The sequence below is a fragment of the Quercus lobata genome, chromosome 4, assembly GCF_001633185.2.
Source record: "Quercus lobata isolate SW786 chromosome 4, ValleyOak3.0 Primary Assembly, whole genome shotgun sequence".
In the NCBI taxonomy this organism is placed as follows: Eukaryota; Viridiplantae; Streptophyta; class Magnoliopsida; order Fagales; family Fagaceae; genus Quercus; species Quercus lobata.
This window is the reverse complement of record NC_044907.1, coordinates 9,976,021-9,996,297: the sequence shown is the minus strand read 5'-3', so window position 1 is coordinate 9,996,297 and position 20,277 is coordinate 9,976,021. Positions and strand designations below refer to the sequence as shown.

General features: G+C 38.7%; 1 long non-coding RNA gene across 2 annotated transcripts; it reads right to left on the bottom strand.

Annotated features, from left to right (window-relative positions):
• Window positions 1-3,757: 3,757 nt before the first annotated feature.
• Window positions 3,758-8,116, bottom strand: LOC115984184. 2 transcript variants are annotated; one of them, XR_004090420.1, is made up of 4 exons: window positions 7,921-8,116; window positions 5,701-5,843; window positions 5,159-5,272; window positions 3,758-4,411 (listed from the first exon to the last, which is right to left on the bottom strand). It is a non-coding gene; the product is annotated as an uncharacterized LOC115984184 (long non-coding RNA). The 2 variants fall into 2 exon arrangements; XR_004090421.1 differs by lacking the exon at window positions 5,159-5,272.
• Between the last annotated feature and the right edge of the window lie 12,161 nt (window positions 8,117-20,277).

The following is a 20,277-nucleotide window of genomic DNA, read 5'->3' as shown; positions in this document are numbered from 1 at the left end:
GTTGTTGCATGTGGATGGAGAGCATTGAATGGTCAAATAATGACATGGGAATGTGGTGGACTGTCGATCCTGGGAAAAGCGACTTCCATGCATTGTTTGCAAAGGCCCTATCCAGGCGTATGTAAATTCTGCCTTCAATAGGGTGGTTGCGAGACCAAGTGAAGGGTGAGCCATGGTATCCTAGGTCGATGAAGTTACACACATGGATAGTGCTTCGAAAGCGATCCATTTGCCTAGCTGGTCTTAAACACCCCCCCCCCCCCCCCACTTTCTTAGGTTGACTTGTGATCTCGTTGAAATCCCCCACACAGAGCCATGGAAGATGATTGGATCGCCCAAGGGATTGAAGAAGTGCCCAAGTCTCATCCCGTTTACTGGTATCAGGGTGTCCATAAAAGCCTGTGAATCTCTAACAATGTCTTGTGGTACACAACATATGAGCATCAATAAACTAACGGGAAAATATTTTTACGTGTACCTGAGTTCCTGGTTTCCACAGAAGAGCCAAGCCACCACTCTGCCCATCACTAGAGACTACTAGTCCTTGATTATAGTCCCAATGTTGTTTTTTGGCATTTTGTTGATCTGTAGAGAGTTTCGTCTCCATTAAGAAGACACAAATGGGAGCTTCCTTTTTTCATGCTCTTTTGAGAGCATTAACTATTCGGGGGTTCCCAAGCCCCCGACAATTCCAGCTTAGGACACTCATTGGACCTGGCAATGCTTCCAAGCAACCATCACCGATTCCATATTGTCTGTTATAGTTCGTGCCATCATACTGTCTTCTTCAGTTAGCTTCTGTTTCTTTTCCAGAGTTATGTTATCTGACTTACACACTTCCTCTAGCTTACGCTTTGGCCCAACACATGGTAAAAAAACTTCCTGGTCCGTAGTTTTATTTTTGGAAGGCCCAAGCCTTTTCCAAGTTCCTTATATTGGGTCCATTAGCCTTTTCAACCCAGTCATGCTCTTAATGTCCAGCACGTGCTTTATAGGAGCATCAACAAGGTGAGTATCATGTAATCCGGGATTTGGGGAGACAGCTTGTCGCAGGTTGGAAGGATTTCTCTCAGGTGGGTCCACCGATTTTAAACCTTCCTTTTGGGTAACGGTTGATTGTGGCGTTAAAGGAAAGTTATTTATTGCGTTATCAATTTCCGCAATATGTGCATGGAAGAGATTCGAGTCTAACAGGATCTCCATATTTGTCGGCGCCTTCTGCATGGCTATTTTCGAAATTGTGGGAGGTGATGAATCAGGATGGTTGGACTGCCGTACTGGGTCCGTAGTGGCCGCTGTTGTGGACGCGCCAGTCGTGTGCGTCGATGGCATTGGACGAGGGGGGCGTGGTGGAGCACGAGGTTGGCTGGGCTTTGGCGTGGTTGTCTTGCTTGCTAGTTGGGGTTGTTGGAGGTTATTCAAGGGAGCACGTAGCCATGCTCCGTACTGCTGATGTTCAGTATTCAAAGTACCGCCACTGTCAGTCCAGAGTGTACAGTGTTTTTCTTCATGGTTTAGAATGCCGCACCAGTAACAAAAGATTGGTAGCTTTTCGTATTGAAATGCCACCCATTATCGTTCGACCTCCCCGGAGTTTACCATCCTACCTCGATAGAGGGGCTGGGTAATGTTTATTTGGACACGGACTCGTAGGTAGCGACCTGGGCACTCCCCTGTAGTAGAGACGTCAACTTGCTCAATGGTGCCTAGAGTCCTGCCAATAGCTTCAGCAATCACCTTGTTCATCTGTCGGAGTGGAAGGTTATGGATCTGAACCCAAAAGGAAGCATAATCAAAAGTGGCGTCGTCCACCGACTCCTCACCCACTAGTTTGTACAGAACGATCAAGTACTTGTCAAACGTCCACAATCCCTGCACTATTATCTTCTGTGGGTCGGCGTCATTGTCGAAAATAATAAGCACCGTGTTGGAACCTAGATCCCGGACTTCAAAGTTCTTCATAGACCGCCACATACTCCTCAAGATCCGTTTGAGTGCCTCCAGGTTGACTTTCCATTTAGTGAAGAGTTTTGCGACGAGGACACGATTGTTATTTTCTACTGCGGGTGGAAGGTCAATGGTGTTGTTTTCTTTTGCTTTAAGTGACAGTCAAGCTCATTGGTTTGCAAGGTCATCCATGGCAGCTAAAGGTTTGAGTGGTGGGAGGGCTATGGGAATGAGTAAATGGGAGGGAGCAGACGGGTTTGGATACAGAGAATAAAAGAGGTTTCCACCTATTGGGAAAAGGACTCTATTCGGTGAATAGAGAGGAGTTTCATCACGAGGGGGACCTACGTGAGAAAAAAAAAGGCCTACTCCAACTTCACCAATGGGGACAGCCAACCTCCATCCTTCATGCTTTTTTTTTTTTTTTTTTTTTTGCTATTTAAATACAAGCTTCATCCAAATTCTTTTTTAACCTTTTCTTTGAAGTATATATTAATTTCATTTCCAAAAATTGGATTTGAGTTCAACCCAATTATTTTGAATATTTTAAATTTTTACTATAGAGAGTTGCACTTTGGTGAAAGTTGTGCAAAATGAACTTCTTTGTCTCTACTTGAATAATTATCAATACTAGCTGATGTTCCCGTGCAATGCACGGGTACGATGTAAATTTTTTTTAAACTATTTTGTAATAAATTATCTTTACAACTATGCATAATACTCCGTATGTGATTTAATGCTTGAGGAATTAGTTTCAATTATATTACATGTTATTAAAAATAGAGTAAATATAATTTGTTCAGATTAATATACAAAAGAATATGAACCTAATAATCATATTTTAAATTGTTAAGTTTACTAAAACTAAAATGGCACCTGTGAAGGCTTAATAAAGAAAATGTTCTTCCAAGATAGAAAAATACTTCTATAGAAAAATAAATATATAAATATAAAAAGAAAGATACATGGCACAAATTTTGAGTTGCAACATAGGTTCCTGCTTCATTGATTAAGCCTATCAATGCTCTTATGCTATCAAATATTGATATGCATACCGAAAAAAGTCATAGTTTATAGGACTTCAAAACTTTGAATCCCAGTCATTCTGTTCAGTTTAAAAAAACCAAGTGTCAATGTAACTTGAAAAAACGCCAAAAAGAAAGACACAAATAGGTAATTTCAGAATTTACTTTGATTAAAACTCCGAAAAAAAGAACTTATTAATCAGAATCATGTTTTATGAGTACATCAAGGGTGACATCCAAAAACCCCATATTTGTTTATTTTTAACATCCCCTAGGGGAAAAAATCACTGAGGTTATAGCAAATTTTGAGAAAATTAGTAACTTTTCAAAATAAATCACTCAATGCAACATGTATTAGAAGTGTTAATGAACCAGTGTTTTAGACAGTAAATTAGAAATCATCCTCCTACCTATTTTTGCAATAAATTTATTAGAATTATTACATGCTTAGGGTTCTTCAACATACGGATTGAATCTAATGATTGGAAATTGATATCTACATAAAAACTTCTACAAATGTAATAGTGATCATAAGGGTCCACACTGGAAGTGCATCTGCCCATAGAGGATAAAAGAAAATAAATCAATGAAAAGGTAACAATAATAATATTTAAAAAAAGAAAGAGTCAAAACAAATGAAATACAAAGTGGAAAACATAGAATCATACTCATATCAAAACCACCATGGAGTATATGGAGCAACTGAAACTTTTCTTCTTTGGAAGCATTTTAGAGAGAGATAGTATGTTGGGGTATTGGTCTTTTTTTTTTTTTTTCCCTTAAACTAATCAAAGATAACTTGCATTAAATACTATTCATATTCATTACATCAGTGTTTAGCTAATCAATAAGCAAGTCACACCAATAAATACGCATGCTGATTCGCCTCTCACCTAGAACTGCTTTACCTTCCATGGTTTGAACAGATTCGTTCTTAATATTGCTTCCTCCACCACAGCTCCCAGCATGAATTATCTTATTCCTCAGATCACAGCTTGTCAAAAAAAACTTGCTAAATCACCCTCTAAGATGATATCTCTTGCACCTATTCCAATTGCAAAAACTTGCTAAATCGCCCTCTAAGATGATATCTCTTGCACCTATTCCAATTGCAAAATTAATAGCTTGGCCAACTGCTGCTAGTTCTGCCTCCTCCAGATCCATAATTGCTTTCCCTTTGTAACTCAATGCGGCAATGAGCTACCAATTATCATCTCGTATAAAGACTCCTACTCCAAATGTGCTTCGTTCTTTAAACATTGCTCCATCAAAGTTTATCTTGAAGGACATCTCTTGCAGCAAAACATATAGCCTCTTTGGCCATCACACCAGACAATTTGTACTGTTATTTGAAAAGCCATTAATTTCTTTAATTGCACATCCACACTATCACAAAAAGTTCCTCCACCACCTCTTCTTCTTTCCCTTCTAAAATTTTCCTGCAAGTTTAATGACAAAAAAGTTTGACGAAGAGAATATATTGATTGGAAAAATATGTAGAGAAAAAATATCAAATCAACCAATCCATTGTAATTAACCCTTGCAATTCTGCATTAATTTTGCATTGAACCTCTTAAACATGTAAAGTGATAAACGCATACCAAAGATATGAGTTGTTTGGCTAATTTAATGTGTAAAAATTCCTTTCACTAATTAGCCAAATCCCTTTTACCCATTTTGTCAAAAGACTTTGATATAAGTTGAATTGAACCACCATAATCTTTGTTCCAACCAAAAAATAATTTTCAAGGAAATCAACCTTAAACAGTGTCACAAAATGGGAAGAACACGGCCCATATAAAATATGAAATTTCACATATCACATCAAAAAGAAATTTTCAATTAACATATGGCATGCAACAATAAGTCAATAACATATAATCAAAATACCAAAAGAATGTATATAGAACACTGCAGATATTCAACTTATTTTGAATTAGAAGATAAAAATCAGATCTGGGAAGGAGAGAGATAGTAAGAGACGGAGTGGGAATGAATCTGAGATGAGAAAAAAAAATGAGTCAAAGGATTACAAATCACGTCTAAGAGAATTCCATTAAACACGTGACCTGCAACCATTTTTTCTTTTTATAAAGCTGATCTTCCAAATGAAATATGCAAATGAAGGGATAAAACAATTGCATAAATATGGTGACACGTTCGAATTTGAAAGAAGAATCATTGACCTTCAATTTAAAGCAAGTCAGGCATGGCCTTTGAAGATTGCTTCTTTTGTATCTGTGATAGTCTCTAATTTAGCCGTCAAGTTCTTGTTTTCTTTCTTCTTTAGTAGTGATTATCTGTAAGGGGCGAGAGAGAGAGAGAGAGAGAGAGAGGTATTAATGGGAAAGAAAATTGGAACGTAAGAAGAAAGAACAACCATTTTATGAAGAATACCAAGCAGAAGGAGAAATGACAGCTAAGTTGCACACATGGCAAGACTTCATGCTCTTGAACTTCAAGGTACGCAACATTGCAACCCCAACAATAATAACTGCCAATGTGTTTACCACATTTCCTTGTGTTTAAATGGAATGTTTCAACTTCTTGTGGCTTAGTGACCAAAGTCAAAGCCAAAACTATGGTTTGATACCATCAATTTTATACTAAAGTAGTCCAACCAAAGCAACAGTCATGTAACAATTCTGTAAGTGTCAAGTTTTATATTAAGAAAAATATATGAATAACAATTGTAAATTAGATAGGAATAACCACTTTGACTGATTACCTTAACAGAAATGATAGCATGACCAAGAAGTGGAAACAGATTGGGATGACTGAACAATGAGGAAACACGGATCTCCTCCCTTACCAACTCCAATTGTTTAGTATTCTGAATCATAACTTTTTTCATAGTGTAAGTGCCATCATCTGGACAATAAACCAAATTCAGATCAAAATCAAGATTTCATCCCCTTCCTCATCAACCAACTGGGAAAAAAAAAAAAAAACAAAAAAAACAAAAACAGAAGAACATATGTATATATAGTAAAAGAATGGTGAGGGCCAACTAAGATTATCATTTATTAGTGCAACACCCTGTCATAGTTATTCATATATATAGGGCAAAACAATGATGCAATGGTGCCTTATAAAATTCCCTTTTTATGTATAATAATCATATTCTTTATAAATCTAAACTCTTTATTTAGAATGAATAGTGTTGCATACATGAGACAAACAGTAACTTTTAATTTCTAGTAAAAATAGGGATTCAATGTGTGTGTGATAGATATAGATACATACACACATACACACCCTAAGCATTCACATCAGTTGGTAGGATAATATCAAGTTATCATCAAAGAATAGCTACCAGCTCAGCCTATAAAATAAAATAAAAAATGATATAACGAATTCAATATGAGATTATTAAGCTCATTGTCATTCAAAATAGAATTCCCACATCATAGTATCATATCAAAATACAAAATTCCAATAAGGCCATCATTTGAGAATTAAGATTTGCCCAAATTATCAAATCTCACCATGAAACCATAACAGTACCAACCAAGAAGACCAAAATCCAGAACAAAACTGAATCTAACACAAATACCTAAACCTATACAAATCCATCAATATGTCCAAAACTAAGTCATATTTTAACCCAAATCTAAAAAGGGTAAAAATAAAAAACTTTCCTGGTGGAGGTTTCGAAGATCTAATGGTGTGTTTGCCTATGGTTCTGGCAGTCTAAGGTTGGCGTTGGTGTGAAAACTAACGGTCAAGGTACCCCTTCTGCTTTATTTTACATTGGTCTTAACGGTGTATTAAGATTCCCAAACCTGGTGTAGCCTTTCGCTTTTAAAATGTACATGCATATAATGAACAGGGAAGTTCACCTAATGTCCTAGATAATGTTTCCTAACAATCACCATAAGGAGCTGTTAAATGAAACTGGTGCAATCAATCATAGTAAATATAATTTGTACTAAGTTTCTCTACAATAAGATAGGAATACAACTATATCTATACAGCAGATACACTTGCCAATGCAACTTGGATAGAGTTAGATCCAGAATTACCACTTCAAATAGTTATCTTCTTCTCTAATTTATTTCTCTCTTTTCAATTTCAATTTCAAATGAAGGTACATTCTTAACAATACTTACAGTGGTTCAAGATTAATCTGCATAGTTCCAATGGCTTTAAAAAAGGGACCATTCAGAAACAACAAATTCAAAAGCTTTAAAATTTAAAATAAAACTTTAGTGTAGTTTTGGTTACTCAAAGGTTTGTTCTTTGAGTAACAAAGCAAATCTTCATTTTATGTGAACTCAAAATCAAAGCAACCCAAATAGTCAAAATCGATTCTAAATACCCAAAACATTGAGCCAAGCCAAATACCCTAAAAACAAAACTTCTTCTAACCAAAATCCCTTAATCAAAACCAAACCTTACCCAAAATACTAATCTAAATCATAATTAACCCCCAATTGATTCTCCAAATAAAAACCAAAAACCCTTAATTTTTTAGTTTAAAGCAAAACTTTACAGGAAGCGACTCCGGTAGTCTGATAGTGGGTGGAGGCTTACGGTGATGACAGAACTTGTGGTGGTGCCCCTTTCTCCATCCATGGTGCATTAACTTAACAGTCTAATTATTATTCTTCCTCTTCTTCCAAAAAAAAATCCAATCCGTCGATCTCTCTGAACTCTGTGACTAACCGACTCTCTCTCTACCGTTCTCGGACTTTTGGCCTCTAAACCTTGATTATCCAAAGCCAATTGTAAATACGCTAAAACTAAACCAAAATCAAACACAAAATTAATTGAATCCAAATACTCCCAAAAGTTTTTAGTATTCTGAGAAACTAAATCAAATCAAAACCTAATGAAACCCAAATACCTAAATACAAATCAATCCAACCAAATTTCTCAAAACCAATTCATATTTCATACCCAGATCTAATAAGAAAGAACCAAAAAAAAAAAAAAAAAAACTTACCAGTGGTGGTTCTCTCTCTATGTCCGTATCTCAAATCCTGCGTGCACCTTTAGGTTATCGGTGCCGGTTCCGGTGGTCTAAGTCTGACACGGGACGGACGGTGGTGGGAAAATGATGGTGATAGCCGGCCGGCTGTACGAACTCTGTCTCCTTCTCATCTCCGTGTAGCAATCTTTTTTTCATTTTTCCTTTTTCCTTCTCTGTCTCTATATCGCAAGGCTAATTGTATTTTAACCGGTTTTTTTGTTTTGTTTTATATACTGACAAACTATCAAACGGGGTTAAAATTGTGAAAGAATATAACTTATCGCACCGTACAGTATTTTGAAAAATTGTAAACGTGGCAGCATTTTAAGTGACATTTTTTCCTAACGTGTCAGTACTTTCTTAAACTCTATACGTGCGTTTTTTTTTTTTTTTAAATAAGCGGGTTACTGTCTGAAGATGAGGCACTCCAAACACACCGTCTAGATTTTTTTAAGTTTTAACTTTATACGTGTCAGTTTTTCATGTCTCTCTATGTCCGTATCTCAAATCCTGCGTGCACCTTTAGGTTATCGGTGCCGGTTCCGGTGGTCTAAGTCTGACACGGGACGGACGGTGGTGGGAAAATGATGGTGATAGCCGGCCGGCTGTACGAACTCTGTCTCCTTCTCATCTCCGCGTAGCAATCTTTTTTTCATTTTTCCTTTTTCCTTCTCTATCTCTATATCGCAAGGCTAATTGTATTTTAACCGGTTTTTTTGTTTTGTTTTATATACTAACAAACTATCAAACGGGGTTAAAATTGTGAAAGAATATAACTTATCGCACCGTACAGTATTTGGAAAAATTGTAAACGTGGCAGCATTTTAAGTGGCATTTTTTCCTAACGTGTCAGTACTTTCTTAAACTCTATACGTGCGTTTTTTTTTTTTTTTTTAAAATAAGCGGGTTACTGTCTGAAGATGAGGCACTCCAAACACACCGTCTAGATTTTTTTAAGTTTTAACTTTATACGTGTCAGTTTTTCATGTCTCTCTATGTCCGTATCTCAAATCCTGCGTGCACCTTTAGGTTATCGGTGCCGGTTCCGGTGGTCTAAGTCTGACACGGGACGGACGGTGGTGGGAAAATGATGGTGATAGCCGGCCGGCTGTACGAACTCTGTCTCCTTCTCATCTCCGCGTAGCAATCTTTTTTTCATTTTTCCTTTTTCCTTCTCTATCTCTATATCGCAAGGCTAATTGTATTTTAACCGGTTTTTTTGTTTTGTTTTATATACTAACAAACTATCAAACGGGGTTAAAATTGTGAAAGAATATAACTTATCGCACCGTACAGTATTTGGAAAAATTGTAAACGTGGCAGCATTTTAAGTGGCATTTTTTCCTAACGTGTCAGTACTTTCTTAAACTCTATACGTGCGTTTTTTTTTTTTTTTTTAAAATAAGCGGGTTACTGTCTGAAGATGAGGCACTCCAAACACACCGTCTAGATTTTTTTAAGTTTTAACTTTATACGTGTCAGTTTTTCAGATAGATATTTTTACATACGTGTCAGCACATGGTTAAAGGCTTCTGCTATTATATATAGTATTAGATTAGATTAGATTAGATATCACTATCAAAAAAATCTAAAATAAAATAAATATATTTTTAGGTTTAGATTTCCAAATGTAACATACTGATATAATTATATCATATACTATATAATAAAAGTTGAGTTTAGAAGTCGTGGTTGCGCCAAGTGGCTGCACTAAATTGCAGAAATTTTTTTAGAATTTTAAAAAAATAAATATAATTTTTTTTTGTACTTATCTTCTTTTCCTATAATTTCTAAATTCATAAAAATCTTAATTTGATTACAATCCAAACTCTTCATCTAATTCTTATATTATTATAATTTATAAGTTGATAAAAAATTTTAATTTGATCACAACTCAAACTCTTTATCTAATCATTTTTTTATTTAAATTATATTATTACTTGTAAAAAAAACACAGTACACGTAAAAAAAAAAAAAAAAAAAAAACAACAACAACAACAACAACAACAACAACAAACGACAATCTTCATCTATTCATTTTTTAAAAAAAATTAAATTATATTACTTTGTGTAAAAAGAAAAAAAAAATACTACACGTAAAAAAAAAAAAAATGTATTCAATAGCAAAATCTTTCTCTTCACACGTGACTTCTTTTTAGATAATTATTGTTTACACAGATTTACCAAAAAAATTTTTGGATAAAATTAGAAAAAAAAATTGTTGTAGGTACTTAAGAATTCTTGACTTTGGCTTTGGCTTTGTGGCTTGATTGCCTTGTCTTGCCTTTGCCTTGAATTCTTTTTGTCCCACATTGGAAGGATGACTTCCTTCCTTCTACCTTATAAGGCATGAACAAATGAGAAAGAGTACCACTAGGTTGGTTATTTTTTTGGATAAAATTAGAAAAAAAAAATTGTTGTAGGTACTTAAGAATTCTTGGCTTTGGCTTTGGCTTTGGCTTTGTGGCTTGATTGCCTTGCCTTGAATTCTTTTTGTCCCACATTGGAAGGATGACTTCCCTCCTTCTACCTTATAAGGCATAAACCAACGAGAAAGAGTACCACTAGTTTGGTCTTGAATTCTTTTTGTCCCACATTGGAAGGATGACTTCCCTCATTCTACCTTATAAGGCATGAACCAATGAGAAAGAGTACCACTAGTTTGGTTACCATGAAAATGAAAATGAATATACCATGAAAATGAATCCTTTTTAGAACAATATCAAGAACTTGCCTAGTTTGGTTGGCCTTCCTTGAATTTAACCTAGCCTTCCATGCTGATCAGTCTTTAGATTTTAAGCAAACCTCCCTGTAAATCTAAAATAATTATTTTCTCACCTAACCCTTGGTTTGAACCTTATCACTCATTTTTATTAAGGCGAAATTTCATAAGCTTTAGTTGGAGAAAACTTGAACTCAAGTTTTAAAGTGTTGAAGGATTAGAAGATTGACTGGTAACATTTGCTTTAAGTTTGAAACCACCCTAGGGGGAAAAAAAAAAAAAAAAAAAAAAAACCTTGCATTCCACCACATCAAACTCTTTTGGAATCACAAAATTAATGTGTCATCTTGAACCATTTGAAACTCTTGTGGCGTGGTGTGGCTAAGTGGCTGGCGTGGCAAGGTGGAGGCGTGGTAAGGCTGAGAGTGTGAGTGAGAGAGGAAGAGAGGAGATGTTGGGTGAGAGTGAGAAGAAGAGAGGAAGAAAGTTTGATTGAGAAAAAGCAAATGCGAGAGAAGAGTGAAAAGTAGGTGGGAGGAGATAAAAAAAACTAGAATAATTTTTTTATAGCATTTGTGTCTATACGGTACTGTTTATCAATGCCAAATTTTTTTATTTTTGGAACATCTCATGTGAGAGATTTTTTGGTGTTTATTGTGCCTCTAATAGTAATATTATCATAAAATAATTCAATTCATTTCCTTCAATGTTACTCCCAAAAAATGTTATTTAATTTAATTTCATTAATTTATTTTCCATTCATTTCCCTTGCTTAAATACATTCAATACATGATTCTCAAAAAAAAAAAAAAAAAAAAAAATACATTCAATACATTCCATTCTATTTGTGGGTCCAGAGAACTTATGACCCGACCCACTTTCCACTAGGGCCTAGGGCCCGTGCCGAGGAGAGTAGTTGCCGAGGACAAGTGATGAAAGACCAAATAGCCTAGAGACGCAGCCGAGGATGACCCTGTCCTCGGCATCCCAAGACTTCAAAGGGAAGAGTGACATCTCGTCGAAGGTTGCCTCCAAAATGCTCCTAGAAGAAGAGGTGAGTAGAATGGGACCCACATGGGGGTACGAAGTGGAGGTGGTTCAAGGTAAATACGTCACCTCCGCACTGAATGCGTCCACAAATGTCCTGGCCGTATTAATGGGAAAAGACTCCTGAACAGTGTGGCTTCGGTCATTGCAACTAACAAAAAGCAGGGGAGGCGGCTGATGGGACATGTATTTGAATAGGTACCTGCCTGATCAACAGGTGGAGGGTCAGGATCAACCGAGAAGGGCTATATAATGTGAAGACTTATGCACCAAAAGGGGGGCTTCCAGACCATGGAGTCCTAAAAAAAAAGGAGAATAATAAGGACATGAAGCTCCTTGGACGTGGTCGAAGGACCGGAGTCTCTCATGACGTACCAGAATAGATTACTATTAAACAAGTCAGGTTCATCCTTGTGCAAATCGCTATGGAAACCCTAATTAACAACCGTCTGGTGATTAAGGCCTAGCCTTTCAAACCCACGCTCTACAAATTATATTGTTTGGGCATTTTACCATACGAACCCAACATCATTTTGGAGTCGTTACAAATTGAGTCCTTACAATTGACACCGTCTGTGGGGAGGCTTGTGTGTTGGCACAGGCGGTGGGTCGAGAAAGTCCCCCCATCACTTCCAACAGCCCGTTGTAGTGCCCTAACATAAAGTTTCATTAGGGGCTACGCTTTTCCATTAAGGGCTATGCTTCGAAGCGTCAGTAGCGCGGATGGTTCTAGGGGCTTGGCCGAGGGGCTAATCCCCCCAAACCAATGTCCCACACTTTGGCCGAGGGGCTAATCCCCCCAACTATTTAAAAAGCTAAGTTTTGGACAGAACCAAGGTATTGTATGGTCCTCGGACTCAAACCTATGGGGAAACCAACTACTTAAAAAGCTAAGTTTTGGACAGAACCAAGGTATTGTATGGTCCTCGGACTCAAACTTATGGGGAAACCGACTACTTAAAAAGCTAAGTTTTGGACAGAACCAAGGTATTGTATGGTCCTCGGACTCAAACCTATGGGGAAATCGACTACTTAAAAAGCTAAGTTTTTGACAGAACCAAGGTATTGCACGGTCCTCGGACTCAAACCTATAGGGAAACCGACTACTTAAAAAGCTAAGTTTTGGACAGAACCAAGGTATTGCATGGTCCTCGGACTCAAACCTATGGGGAAACCAACTACTTAAAGAAATATCTAAGTTTTGGACAGAACCAAGGTATTGCATGGTCCTCGGACTCAAACCTATGAGGAAACCAACTACTTAAAGAAATATCTAAGTTTTGGTCAGAACCAAGGTATTGTATGGTCCTCGGACTCAAACCTATGAGGAAACCAACTACTTAAAGGAAATCTGGATACCAAGTTGGTCCTAACAACACATATGACATCTCGGATGATGCCTATATCTCCACTGAAGTAGGTTCAAACATGAGTTCAATGCCTTATGGGTGCAGGTGAGCTAGCATTCCGAAACATGATCCTAAATATATCATATGCACAACCATTCATACATATTAAGATAACTAGTTCAAAAATCATAAGGTCCGTAACAATGGTAAGTATCGACGAGGGCAACTAACGTGTAATCCAAAGGAAAGAAGAAGAAAAGAATTTCATATATGTGTTCAACAGGTTCAACTACAAGCAAACTATAAAGTTTTCAAAATAAAAGGGAAACTAGGTAATAATTAAACTAAAAACAAATACGGAGGCTGGCCGGGGCTTCTACTTCTTCAATTTTGTGTCGACCACATCCTGGGAAGGCAGATCAGGACTAGCTTCGACGCTCTGGAGGACAGCCCCTTCTGGGGAAGGCTGAGCAGGATCAGTGTCGGTGCTCTTGGGGACCTCAACGAGGGGAATTGCCTGCAGGGGCTGGGCAAGGATGGCTGGCTCCTCGACACCAGGAATCTGAGCACTGACCGTCGGCTCAGCACCTTCCTTGGGCATCTCGGGATTCAGACCTCTAGGTGCTTCTGTCGCATCAAGAGGCTCTCCTCTATCAGTCGACTCCCCGGAGGGGACGATGACCAGAGCAACTTCTGACTGAACAGCATTGGCCTCCTGTGGATCGCACATAGCCTCGGAGTTGGAGGAGGCAGTCTCGCGGATGGCTGGAGGGTAAAATATGCTCTCCGCCTTCCACAAGTCAGACGAAGCACCCACCCCAGCTCGTTTTAAGGCCTCTTCCCAAACCTGGAGCAGTATAGTCTGCATATTGCAGGAATTTGAGCTTTAAGGGAGGCCTGGGTTTCAGCCACCCCCGTCTCATAACCCTCCTCCTCGGCCTTGTCCCTAGTAGCTTCGGCCTCGTTTCTGGCAAACTCAGCCTCCTGCTTGGCCCTCACGGCTTCGTCTCGGGCATACTCCGCCACGCCCTTAGCGTTATCTGCCATGATCAGTTTCTTCTTCAAGTCACTGATCTGCTCCTTAGCTATCTGCAGCTGCTCCTTGGTAGCGAGTAGGCGCTTTGTCTGTTCCTCGGCTTGCATTTGGGCGCCCTTTAAACCCGCTAGGGCACTATCCCTGTCTCGGGCAGACGAAGAGTCTCGGGAATCGATAGGTGACAAGGATTGACAAGTTTTGACAAAGGCATGATGTCATCAAAACCCTCTTATCCGGCCGAGGATCCGAACAGCAGGATTTTGAGGGGCTATTGTGGGGCTAGAGAACTTATGATCCGGCCCACTTTCCACTAAGGCCTAGGGCCCATGCAGAGGAGAGTAGTTGCCAAGGACAAGTGGTGAAAGACCAAATAGCCTAGAGACGCAGCTGAGTATGACCCTGTCCTTGGCATCCCAAGACTTCAAAGGGAAAAGTGACATCTTGTCGAAGGTTGCCTCCAAAATGCCCCCAGAAGAAGAGGCGAGTAGAATGGGACCCACATGGGGGTACGGAGTGGGGGTGGTTCAAGGTAAATATGTCACATCCGCACTGAATATGCCCACAAACGTCCTGGCCGTATTAATGGGAAAAAACTCCTGAACAGTGTGGCTTCAGTCATTGCAACTAACAAAAAGCAGGGGAGGCGGCTGATGGGACATGTATTTGAATAGGTACCTGCCTGATCAACAGGTGGAGGGTCAGGATCAACCGAGAAGGGCTATATAATGTGAAGACTTATGCACCAAAAGGGGGGCTTCCAGACCATGGAGTCCTAAAAAAAAGGAGAATAATAAGGACATGAAGCTTCTTGGACGAGGTCGAAGGACCGGAGTCTCTCATGACGTATCGGAATAGATTACTATTAAACACGTCAGGTTCATCCTTGTGCAAATCGCTATGGAAACCCTGATTAACTACCGTCCGGTGACCAAGCCCTAACCTTTCAAACCCACGCTCTACAAATTATATTGTTTGGGCCTTTTACCATACGAACCCAACATCATTTTAGGGTCGTTATAAATTGAGTCCTTACACTATTCATTTCCACTCTATTATAATAATTCCATTACATTCCTTTATAAACTCCCAAACGAAGCCTTAATAATAAATTTTGTTGAGGAAATTTAGTTAATTTTAAATGGATTGGAGACACTTCTAAATGAGCTTAAAGTAGTTTTAATTGACCAAAAAGTGGTTTAATTTTTTTAATAAAAAAGGACATAAAATTTGAGCACTTTTTTTTTTTTTTTAAAGAGTCAATATAGATATTTTATTACTCAAACCATGGCTAAATGAAGCCATAATACGCTTTACTAGAGCAGCTAGCAGCCCATGTTTTCATCCCCTCTATAAATCTTTAGTTAATCTTGCTAGTGCATGTGCGGTGTGCCTTACTATTTCTTCTTCTTTTAATGTGTACCAAGCTATATCTGTTTAGAGCTTTAAAGCTAACTTGTGATCTTCTATTAGGGTTGTAAACGAGTCGAATCAAGCCAAATATTTAAAGTTCAAATTTGTTCATTATTTAATTTTATTTTGAACATGAGCCAAGCTAGAACTTTATCACAAAACAAGATTATATATATTCAAGTTTGGTCCACTTGCTTATTAAACAAACTCAAGCTTTTTCACAACTTGTTTAATTAACTTATTATTTTTTTAATATAAATAGTAAAACCATGATTAAAAATTGTTTAATCATTCACAAATCTATAAATTTTAGTACGAATAGATTGTTTATATTGTCAATAAACTAAAAATAATAATTTGATATTAGGGTTGGTTACATTACTATTATCTAGCTTGTCAAGGCAACCATTTTTTCTTCCTTTTATATATTATCTCGGTTAATTATTCTAAGACTAGCCTCATCAATTCCACGTAAGAGGCACCATTAATTAAATTGGAGCATTTGAATCTTCATTTTAGATGCCACTTTACACGAGAGTATATTTTAATTAGAGTCCAATTAATTGAAACTTCCTAACATCCACTGATGCAAATTATGCTCGAAACTTCCTACCGAGTACCGACATTGATCATTTGAATTTCTTTGGTAGAGCGGTGGATTCCATATGAAATGGAAGCAAAAGTCTTGAGCAGAGTTCCACCCAATGAATAAAGCAAACCAATTAATCTACCACCATGTTATTATTTATGGTTGCTTTCCAAAGTGTTGAGCACTAATAAAGCTACCAATAAAGCAATCATTCTGATTTTTAAAGGGAGCTTTGTTTTGCACTTTTGTTATCTTTGCATTCACATTAGTTTCATCAATTTAATATTTTTGTAAAAATTTATCTAAGTTCAATCAAAATAAGTGTGTATCAGTTTCACTAAATTAACTAAAGTTTTTAAAGAGGATAGTTTCAACCCTACATGTATTGAACCTCTATCCTCACTACATTAAATTTCAATGTTGATAAAATATTAAGGCTGATACATGTGAATGAAAATAACAGATAGTTAAATTAACAAAAATATAATTTTTTGGATTAATTTAACTAAATATTTGAGAAAATTGACGTGAATGCTCTTATTTATACAATTCCTTTCGATCAATAAAGCCGAGGAGCTTCTTCTTTCTTTCTTTCTTTCTTTCTTTTTTTTTTTTTTTTTTGAGAAAGAAAGCCGAGGAGCTTGGCACCCTTCATTCTTTATGTAACTTTATTCTTAATATCATCTTTGCAACCACGAAGAACACACAGCCAGACCACCATTTGAGAAAGCAAAAGAAGTAATCAAAACAATAAAGAAACACTTAACTAGAGTTCTTGAACTTTCACATAACAACTAGCTTTTAACTAATCGCATACTTGTTTGCTTCAGTATCTAGCTAGTGGCAATTGAGGTGTGGAAATTTATATTTCTAGCTTTTGAAATTAACTGGAGCATGCTTAGGACAGTGAAAGGTATATGATGCAAGGATGCTAGAATATTTTAGAAATATTTTGCAAAAAAATATATTTTAGAAATAGAGTATAGAATGTCGTTCCTGAATGTTTAATTTAGCGTTTTATAATTGTTGGGATATTTTTCATTGGATGTATTGGGATCCAAGTAGACCACCTTCGATCTTTGATTTTATTGAGAACTTGGCTCTTGATTACTTCTTAAATTTTTGTTTTTTCTTTTCCTTCAATAATTTGATAGTTATATTGGAGAGCTAAAATTTGAACCTTGTATATTTTGGAAACATGAGGAGGCGCCAACCAAGTGAGCCTTAAGATTTTTAGCTTAAATTGTAGTTTTAAAAAATAAGAAGGCAAATGATTAGCCTATTTTTATATACTTAATTGAATTTTCTTTTTATTTTTTATGAAATACAATGAATTTATTTAATTTATTTACATTTTAAACATATTATGAAAATATATATTCAAAATGAACTGTCAAATTTTTAGAATATAGTAAAAGAAATTTCATTGAAGGTTATTGTAGGGACATGATTTTGGTTAACCCGGTCCTGGACGGTCAGGCTCTGGCCCAAGAAGTCCCACACAATGAATTTTGTAGAGTATAGACTGAAGAACTCGGTTCCAGTTGACTTAGACGGTTCGTTGCATGTTCTTAGCAGATGTAGAAACGTGAATCAAGAAAATGGATGTGAAAGTGGAAGTTTTATTCATGGCCATGCATTCATACAATGAATCCTTGCTTTTCTCTCTTCTCTCCCCTCTTTTTTCGTCCCCTTCTTCTAAGGGACTCTTACATATTATATAGGCCCTCTTTTATCATCTGGGCCCTACACTTGTTGATCATCCAAACCCCCACTTGAGTACCTATCCCATCAGACGCCCTTACCAGTTCTTTGTGAGTTGCAGTGACCAAGGTAACACTATTCAGGGGTCTTCTCTTCATTAATGCGGTCAGGAGAGTAGTTGTGGTGCATTTAATGTGGTGCATTTAATGTGGTGGTGACAACCTTTGCTGGGATATTTTGAGTCTTGTTTCTTTTTACGTGTTTGGAGTGGGGGCTACAATAACTGGGATACATCATGGACCTGGACTTTGGAATGTCCGACGAGGAGTTACTCCTCGGACGTGTTTTCTTCGCCCTAGTTGGCTTGGGAAGGGATTATGGGCTGCGACGTCTCCTCGGACAAAATGGTCCTCGAACGGGCCCAAGGCCCACCCAACTTGTTATTCTGGGCCGGTCCCCACAATAGCCCCTCAAAACTCCGGTTTTCATCTCCCTCCAAGGAGAAAAGCAGGGTTTTTGACATTTATAAAGGATGGAACGGATGAAATCTTGGTCCGCACGCGTGGGCGGTTACTTTTGACGCGCCACAATTTACGAGGCGCGGCCATTTACTCCAGACAGCTTTATGTCTCCTTCATCCAACGGCGAGATGTGGATCTGACGGCCAGCATTGCTCCTTGAATTTGTGAGCGGGAGGGATTTTTTATCTCTCCCTCCTGCTATATAAAGCGCCTGAGAGGCTCATTTTTTCTTTTTTATTCGCACATTAGAACAGAGAGCTCCAGAGAACTCCAACTCCCAGAAATCCTTGAGCACCTCCGTTCTTCAAATCTCCACAATCGTTTCTGCAAAGCGCCCTTCCTAGAAGAGATTTTCGATCACCTCACCGGTCATTTGTGAAGATATCTGTAAGTTCCGTTCACTTCGTCGCTTCGATTTTCTCCTCAGATTTTACTTTTCTCCTCGATCTTTATTTCCATTCCTCCAGTTCAGCTTAGATGGGTAGATTCAAAAACCTAGTAGACACTCCGGCTGCCATGGAGGCTTTTAGGGCAAAATACCATATCCCGCAGGGGGTGGTTCTGCGGTACTGTCCCCCAGAAGGAGTACTGTTAGATAGAGACGTGGGTGAAGTGGTCATTCCCATGGTTGCCTTTATACAAGGGGGAATGACACTTCCCATGCGTAGGATTACTCGGGACTACTTGTTCCACCATAGGTTGACACCACACCAGTGCGCTCCAAACATGTTCAGGGTATTAGGCTGCATAGATGTCTTGAACGAGCGAATGGGTCTGGGTCTGACCTGGCATGATGTGGTACACATGTACGAGTGCCACTAGGTCGAGAATGGAGGATATTACCTTAAATCTCAATCCGAGGTGGTTAGGCTAATCTCCTGTCTCCCCATATCCAATAAGACTATGAAGGATGACTTCCTCATTGCCTCAGGAGAATGGAGCGATGGTCTTCATTGTCCAACTCGGGCAGGAATTCCAGGTGCGGCGCCTTTAGGCCCGATCCTTTTAGGGAAGGGGCTTAGCTCCTCAGACTTACTATCTTTTTTGCTTGTCACAAATTTTGTAGTTTAATTCTAATTTCCTTCTCGGCTGTATTGCAGATAGAGCTTTGGTTGCTCCCAGGCTGAGCCACGTGAACGTTCCGGCCCTAAATTATCTTTTAAGGTCAGAAATTTACGTCCACAAGGACGGGCAGCTGCGTGTGTGTCATTTGGTTTTGGGCTATCGACCACTAACCCGTGCTTTCCAAGCCATTGGCCACGCCATTAGAGCTGGTAGCCCCCGGTTGGCTAGGATCGACGTGTCCAAGCCTAAGTTTCTGGCCCGAGTAGATCTTAAGCCAGTCGTGCTACCTGGAGTTCAGGATCCTCCACCGGTCATGCAACCGCCTCCAAACGACCTTGAAGTCGCCGTGCCAGCCGAGGAAGAGGCCAAATCATCTCGTCTTTCCCTTGAGGAGGAAATAAACGAGTTTTATTTTAAAGAGGAGGTTGACAAAGCCCTCGTAGTTGAGCTCTTGGACCCTGAAGGAGAGCAGGATCGAAACTCCGTGGTTGGCGCTCCAGTCATTATAACTTGCTCGGATGACTCTTCAAACGAGGAAGTAGGCAATATGGCTGGCAAGGGAAAATCTTTACGAGAACTAATGTCCAGCCGAGGAAAGGGTCAGTCTTCAAAGGCGCCTGCTAAGTCACAAGCCCAGGACCCTCCCCCAACCGCCCCTCAGGTTCCTTCCGACCCTGGCCTCAAGGTTAACCCTGACCTAAAAAAGAAAAGGCCGGTTGACGTTCCTGAGGAAGGTGAAGTGGCCCCCCGCCCGGCCAAGCAGCAGAAAGCCACTCGGGGACAGAGGAGTAAAAGGGCTAACTCCACGGAGAGCCGAGATGAGGAGAATCGAGCTGAGGTGCGCGTTAATCCCCGCGCATGGAGTCCGAAGATGGAGCTAGACGGGG